The sequence below is a fragment of the Mustela nigripes genome, chromosome X (assembly GCF_022355385.1).
Source record: "Mustela nigripes isolate SB6536 chromosome X, MUSNIG.SB6536, whole genome shotgun sequence".
Lineage (NCBI taxonomy): Eukaryota > Metazoa > Chordata > Mammalia > Carnivora > Mustelidae > Mustela > Mustela nigripes.
Window position 1 is genome coordinate 14,040,345 of NC_081575.1, and position 8,555 is coordinate 14,048,899.

General features: G+C 41.9%; 1 pseudogene; it reads left to right on the forward strand.

The window, feature by feature from the left end:
• Positions 1 to 779: 779 nt before the first annotated feature.
• LOC132007707 (small ribosomal subunit protein eS1-like) lies at positions 780 to 1,790 on the forward strand (annotated as a pseudogene).
• The last annotated feature ends 6,765 nt before the right edge of the window (positions 1,791 to 8,555 follow it).

The following is an 8,555-nucleotide window of genomic DNA, read 5'->3' on the forward strand; positions in this document are numbered from 1 at the left end:
AATACTTACTGTGTGCCCAACATTGTACTAAAGGATTTTAACTGTATCCTCATGCTATCCCTTAAAGCAAATACTGTTACTGCTTTCATTTTTTCAAATAAGGAAGCAGGCTGAGAATGCCTAGGGACTGTATTTCATTTATCTTAAGAACACACTTCACATTCCTGAAATCAGGATGCACCTTGTAATCAGTGGTGTCTTACAATCACTGTTGCTCAGACAATAGCCTGGCGTGGTAGCTATTACCCGTGCGTGTGTATACTTGGTCATACTTGTTGATATGACTGTCAATTCACTTGAATTTATGGGTAATGTTAGTACTTAACATGGTGAGTTTTATTGACATTTTTAATGTTTTCAAGACTGTTGGTTCTGAATTGACATTGCCAAGAAAAGGTACCGTGTAGGCTGAAAGTGCTGGAAACAGGACGGCAGGGAGGCAACTGGATATTAGTAAAACAAATACATGTATCACCAGAGGAATGTATACAATTTCCGATTCTCTTGCACAGTGACAATTAAGTGATTTATAGGACCTATGGAAGAAAGATGCCCACGAAAAGAAAACTTGGTTATATTTTGTTACCACTATATCCAAAAGGATTGCCAAACTAAGCAACGGAAGGCAAGAGAAACTGTCAGATCCCTCCACCCAAAAATGCAAGAAACCTCAAGGCATACAGTAACAGCCAACGCACACTGCACAGCACTTTTGCTATGGGATTATGTCACTGTTTCATTAGAACTTTCTTTTTTATTGGTTGGGTTCCCTGAGCAGCGCCATGGCGGTGGGCAAGAACAAGTGCCTTACGAAAGGTGGCAAAAAGGGAGCCATGAAGAAAGTGGTTGATCCATTTTCTAAGAAAGATTGGTGAAGGCGCCAGCTATGTTCAATGTAAGAAATATTGGAAAAACATTAGTCACAAGATCTCAAGGAACCAAGATCTCATCTGATGGCCTCAAGGGTCGCATTTTTGAAATGAGCCTTGCTGATCTGCAGAATGATGAAGTTGCATTTAGAAAATTCAAGTTAATTACTGAGGATGTTCAGGGCAAAAACTGCCTAATTTCCATGGCATGCATCTTGCTGGTGACAAGATGTGCAACATGGTCAAAAAGTGGCAGACCATGACCGAAGCTTACATTGATGTCAAGACTACCGATGGTTATTTGCTTCGTCTGTTCTATATTGGTTATACTAAAAAAGCGATAATCAGATTTGGAAGACCTCTTATGCTCAGGACCAACAGGTCCTCCAAATTCAGAAAAAGATGATGGAGATCATGACCCGAGAGGTTCAGACAAATGACTTGAAAGAAGTGGTCAATAAATTGATTCCAGACAGCACTGGAAAAGATACAGAGAAAGCTTGTCAGTCCATTTATCCACTCCATGATGTCTTCGTTAGAAAAGTAAAAATGCTGGGGGTGCCTGGGTGGCTCAGGGGGTTAAGCCTCTGCCTTCAGCTCAGGTCATGATCTCAGGGTCCTGGGATCAAGCCCCACATCGGGCTCTCTGCTCAGCAGGGAGCCTGCTTCCCTCTCTCTGCCTGCCTCTCTGCCCACTTGTGATTTCTGTCTGTCAAATAAATAAATAAATAAAATCTTAAAAAAAAAAAAAAAGTAAAAATGCTGAAGAAGCCCAAGTTTGGATTGGGAAAGCTCATGGAGCTTCATGGTGAAGGTAGTAGTTCTAGAAAAGCTACTGGGGATGAGACCAGGGCTAAAGTTGAACGAACTGATGGATATAAGCCACCAGTCCAAGAATCTGCTTTAAATGGAGACATTTAATGGTGACAAATAAAAAATCTTATTTGTGATGTTTAAAAAAAAAGAAATTTCTTTTTTATTGGTATATAAAATAATGATGTGTCCCAGAACTGATGACATCTTAGGCTTAATGGCATCAGGTACCTTGCCCAGGGTCACACGACTAGTAAGTATAAGGGTAGAGGCTTACATAGCAGGCTTGTGCTCCTAACCAAGAGACTTTAGTGGAACTTGTTTGATTTTTTTTAACTTCTCTTCTACCTTTTAACAAGCCCATAAGCTTTTCTTTTAAAATAAATATTACTTGTATTTTTTTATAAGTTCATGACCATCTTGGGGATAATTGTAGACTCCTTGGGAACAGGATTCAAAAGAGAGCCAAGAATCACTCAAATTAAAGGAAAACATCAAATAATCAGAAGAACAGCTCACTGTGGTTCTCAAATGGGAGAAAACAGATTCTCTCTGTATCAGGTCCCCCTCAAAACAGCAGTGAATGGGCAGTGTCTTCTATCATTTGAGAACACAGAAGGGGAGCATAAATCACAGAATCAGTGGTATCGGGATCTTGGCTTTGTACTGTCACATTTCATAGCCCTTCCATAACTCCTTCTATGCTTTCAGAATCTACAGCTTTAAGGAGCTTAAGAAAAATAAAACTAAAAACTAATCAAAAATAAAAAATTGATCATGATTACCGCAGGGTATTGGTCGTAGCTCTAATGGTAATAAATGATCAAACAATGTGTTATTATTTATTATTGCCTCTCAATTTTCTCTCATTTGGTCCTTATGGACACACATAAGTGCTTTGGGGATCTTCATGCCATCATCTGGGTTCAGGTCTCAACTCTACTACTTAGCAGCTAGTTGACTTTGGGCAAATAATTCCATTTTCATAAGCCTCATTTTCTCAGGTGTAGAATCAGGGTCTTATAATACATGCCTCAAGGGCTGTTATGAGCATGAGATAATGTTATGAAATGAGATAATGCCTACACAGTAATTCAGCACAGTGCCTGTTATTTAAAGGCTGACTAAACGTAAGATACCACTATTACTAGCAACCCAACCCTGTGTGTAACTAAACAATTCTACCAATGAAGAAACTAAGGTTCAGAGAAGTTAAGTCAATACCCAAGGTCACACAGCTATTAAGCAGCAGAACTGGTACATAAGCCCAGAAGTGCACTTGCCTTAAGTGCTGGCAAAGCTCGTCAGAGAGAATCTCTCAAAGTCTGTGTCAACTCAGCAGTGACCATTCTTTATGATCTCCATGTAACTTGACACATTGCTACAAGAGCTATACAGCTTGAACGTTATTTTCCCTTCTTTCATAAAGGCTACCAATGGATGGAGATGGAAATAAAAATTGAATTGACTTTACAGGCCAATCATAGGACAAGGTTGTCAAAATGTCACAGGCCAATTTTCGCTATAACCGAAATCTTTTCATTATGAAAAAAGGACCGAATCCTAGCTACGTTATCACAAATGCGAGAGATATTTGACACAATTTTTTTTGAACAACAAAGAATATGGACAGGGTGTAGGGAGCTTAATGTAAAGGCTCTGACCTGTACTAAAACCCACTTGAATTTCCTATTACTCTAACTCGTGGTGATTATTTGAATTTGCGTGCAAGCTCTTAATCTGCATAATTAGTTCCAGTACCTCCCAGAAGCAGATTGAGACCTAATCAAGGAGGTCAAGAGTTGGACGAGAGGGAGCGCCAGAGGAGAGGATGCTGTGTTAACCCCTGCTCTTAGGTGCATCTTTGTGCTCAGGAGCCACTGAGCCGGGAACAAAGAGATGGCCTCAGCACACAGAGAGGAGATGGAGAGAAAGTCCTCTGGGGAGACAGCCCTGTAGATTTTGGGAGCTGTGATCCCTGCCGCAGAGGTTGGGGAAGCAGAAAGTGACTGGAACTCCAGATCAGCAGACCCAAACCAGTTCCCTCGAAAGAAAAAGAGTATGAGTATGCAGAGCTGATCACGCCAGAGGGGAGAAGAGCCCTCTGAGAAGACCCAGCAATGGCACCAAAACACCCCCCAGCACATACTACTGAACCAACCATACCTGTTGGCTGGGTAAAACTCTCAAAGGGAGAAGCACAGCCCACAGAGAGTTAGGCAGTCCTCCCTCGTCCTGCCTAGCTAGTCCCCAGCTGAGCACTCAGGTCAAGGCAAAGCAGGCAGCTGAAGAACTGGCACCACCTTTGAACTGTGTGCTTGATGTATAACCCTCACCAGTGGAGAGGCCCTGTCCTACGACAGTGGCCATGATCCTCTCCACAGAACAGGGTCCTGGGAGAGCCGGGAAGACCATGCGCCTGGGCGACAGGAGCCATGGAGCAAGCTCCCCAGCATGGCAAGTGTGCTAGAGGAGACGGGCCAGCAGTTGCGGAGCTGCAAAACACCTATGGCTTCTGGCAAGGGAACACTCTTCCGAAGAGATCAGGGAGCACATTCCTTGCTAGGCTCTGCATAACGGAGGAGGTCTCTGGGTGCAGTCTTGGGCTAGGACACCTCAAAGGCTGGTAGTGACCACTAGAGAAGACCATCTCCAGTCCAGAAAGTTCTCACGGACAACAGGGGATTAGTTGCCAACCAAGACAAATTTGTGGGCGGCCTCATTTTTCTAAGTAACTTTGGCACCCTACAAGACAAGAGCATAAGTGTAATATAATGAGCAATTCTGCTTTGTTAAACCACATTTATTCTAATGAAAAACTTATAGAAACCTTTCATCATAAGATATAAAATGACTTTATACAGCAGCTGATAGCCCTCTCATTTATTAAAAGATTTTATTTATTTATTTGAGAGAGAAAGAGAAAGAGAAAGAGAGGGAGAGAGAGAATGAGCACAGGAGGGGCAGAGGGAGAGGGCACAGCAGTCTTCCTGCTGAGCACGGACCCAGTGTGGGACTGGAGCCCAATGTGGGGCTTGGTCCCAGGACCCTGGGATCATGACCTGAGCCGAAGCAGCCGCTTAACCCACCGAGCCACCCAGATGACCCTAGCCCTCTCATTTTTTAAAGTGACAAATGTACCAAGTGCATCAGAAATGAATTCACTAAATGTCAGCTTTCTGGAAATTCAGAACTTAATGAACTGATTCCTTTCCACTAACAAACTGACAAATCAGCACTGGGTAAAACTCCAACATAGAGCCCAGTTAGCATCACTGTACGCGCTGTTACACTGACTTTTAATCCACAATCTGTCACTTCCAGGGAGAAAAGAGGCATCTAACACACAGATACCTAGATCTGCATACACATGCAGGCACATACTCTTTTTTTTTTTAAAGATTTTATTTATTTATTTGATAGACAGGTCACAAGTGGGCAGAGAGGCAGGCAGATGCAGAGGGAGAAGCAGACTCCTCGCTGAGCAGAGAGCCTGATGCAGGGGCTCGATCCCAGGACCCTGAGATTATGACTTGAGCTGAAGGCAGAGGCCCAACCCACTGAGCCACCCAGGCGCACCATAGGCACATACCCTTACACTCACACACATTTCCACAAGAATGCGCAATCATCCACCGCCTACACAGAGGCTCATACACACACACACACACACACACACACATACACACACATATTCACTCACACCCACACATATTCACTCACACCCACATGCACTCTCACACACATAATGCACATACAACAATATACTTACAGACTCATAACACACACTCACAAATCCACATACATACACACCTAACAAATGGTATACACGAATAAGCCACTTCTATTGAATCCATGTGACACTATGAGTTAAGTATTAACTAACTCTGTATAGCTCATCTCCTGGAGTTAATTGAAGCTCATGAAAGTAAAAAGACCCTGTCCAAGCTCATGCAGTTAGTAAATGGAAGGGTATACCTGATTCTGAAGTGTAGAATTAGACGCAAACCAACTCACTGTATTTTTGACCTCTTAAGGATTTCACTAATTATACCATCGTTTTAGTTAAGAAAACTCAAAGCACATTCCTCTGAAACACTTTCTCACTTAATTTTTGAACTGCGTATATTTTGTGGGAAATTCAATCCACATGTTTGCAATTCATTTACACCAAAATCCTCCAAATACTGTTTCTTAAGAGGTATTTGATGTCAAAAGAAGGCTTTTGAATTTTTCAGTGAGATTTTTCAAGCTTTATATTTTATTAAAAACAGGCAACACCATTGTCCCAAGCTTAGGGGAATTTGAAGTTATGTTCAAGATTTTTCTTTTCTGTTTTGTCACTTTGAGGATCATTTCATACTCAGTTATTTAAATAAAGATTAATTTAGCTCTTGTGAGTGCTTTCTGTTTTGTGTGTGGCTGCTGCTTTAGGCAATGACACACTTAATCACTTTACAAATAATACCACGATTTGTTTGTTCTCTGGTAAGCTAACTATAGTGACAGCACAAACAACTGGATTATTCCAAAGGAATTTTCAAGAATACTGAACTCTCCTAGCTTAGTGGTAGAACCTTAGAAAATATAGAATTCCAACAGAATAGTCAAGCGATTTGGGGTAGAGGTGAGGGAAGACATGTGGATTCTAAGATGTGGGGACTTTGCTTCAAAACTAAAACTTCCCCTCAATATCACGGATGAGCCCTAAGGAAATTGCTCGGAGGAGTAATGAGTCCCAACTAATCACGTGAAATCATTTCCAATAGCCTTATTCCCTCTATATAGTTCCTTTGATGAAAAACCTTAAGACCCAAAATAAAATAAAGACCACCACATCAGAAGCAAATTTCACCCTTTGGGAAGCGGCTGTGTCACCTGATTTGCAACAGGAACAAAGCAGCTGATAACTTCTCAACTCTGAGACGAAGAATTTATAGACAAGGAACTCTTTGATGGGTGTGGCTCTAATGCGGAATACCTAAATTTGTATTTAGACATTGACATTTCTCCTGGAAGGATGCTTCTCCACTGCATGGAATGGAGACATTGTAACGAAATCTAATGTTTGCCACATGTACCGTAGCCCCCCCATCCACCAGAGGTGTGTTTCCAAGATGCCCCATAGATGTCCCAAACAGCAGATAGTACCGAAACTTACACTGTTTTTGCCTATACAAGTTACCTTTGATAGCGTCTCATTTACAAATTTACCACAAGAAGAGATTAGCAACAATAACTAATAATAATAGAATGATTATAACAATATACTGCGGTAGAAGTTACAAAATATCTCTCAAAATATCTTATTGGATAAGATCTCAGGATGTGGTGAGATGAGAAAATGTCTCCCTGATGAGCCCCGGGAGGTGAATGACGTAGGCATCGGGACGCAGCGTGGGGCTACGGTTGACCTTCTGACGCTGCGTCAGGAGGAGGAGCGTCTGCTTCCGGCCCAGACTAAGGAAACTGCGGAAAGCCAAATGGAAACCTCCGGTGAAAGGGAGCTGTTGCATTACAGTTCGCACCAATTATCTATTTAAGTGTCATTATTACCGCCATAAGAAACATATTTATTATTGTCGCTGTTGCTATTGTTATAATTATTATTAATATTATCCCCATTTTAGAGATGAACAAACTGAGATTCGGGATTGCCTAAGGTTATTATAGCTACGAGTGCCCAAAGTAAGATAAATCTCCAAGGAGAGTCAGGCAAACCCAGGCTGCATGGAGGGAGACTGGAGGCAAAAGCAGGATATTTCTGAAGTTTGTGAAAAATGAAAGAAAATGCATTAATAACAGCTCTTGGTCAACCAACCTGAACCATCTTATCAAAACCTTGACTGTGCCTCTTCAGCTGGTGCCTAAATTCAGGCTGACCTATGGAGAGCCTTTGTGGGCATGCACTCTCTCCCATGCCCCCACCCCTGGCTTCTTGCTGTAGCTCTCTTTCTCCTTTCTCTCAATCCTCTACCCATCTCTCTCTTTGTCATTCTCTCAGGTTTCAAATAGACAGCTCTTAGGGGTAAATGGGTAGTCTTTCCCTGACTTACAGGTTAGGCTTCTGTGCCCAACTGGATGCCAAAACCTCAGATGTCAAAGTGTCCCTGTAGTGGGACTAAATTTTGCACACTCATTCTTAGAGTCAGTGTGGAATAAATATGGGCAAAATCTAGAATTACAGGTTCTAGTTCTGTTTTATATGAACTATATACTCTTAGGGAAATGTCCCAATCTCTCTACGATTCAGTTTTATCATCTAAAAAAGGGTAATACTACCTCCCAACACGTGTGAGGATTAAATGAATTCATGGATGTAAAAGTATCTGAGCCCAGTCAGTGCTCATGTAAGAGAGTTGGGTCCTGGTGTCAGCCTTCTATCATGATAAAATCGGCCTCACAGAGTTTGGCTTTTTGGTAATTTTCTAAGAATTTGTTCATTCCAGGGTGGTCCTAAGTAGCCCTACCTCAGCCGGAAGTAGGAAAAACTTCTCATACTCTGCTAAACTCCATCTTGTCTTGTCCCATTGTTCACCAGCACTGGTCCCCAACACACACAGACACACATACACACCCCCACACAGACTCCACAGTGCCAGAATGCCTACCTTAATGTATTAGGATAGCACAGTAAAGTGGGAATTCCTACTTAGTAGGGTTGATGCAAAATGAAAGGTCATAGATGTAAAATGCCTCTCCCAGTGCTTAGCACAAAGTAGAACTCAAGTCTCAGCTATAAGCACTGGTGTTTCTTGTTATTCAGGAAGATGGAGAAATTTTTGCTTCTAGCCCTGACCAGGACCTAAATTTTATTTAAAATTATGAGGTTCTGGGCTATTTTTGACTGCCATTTAATTGTCTTCACCAACA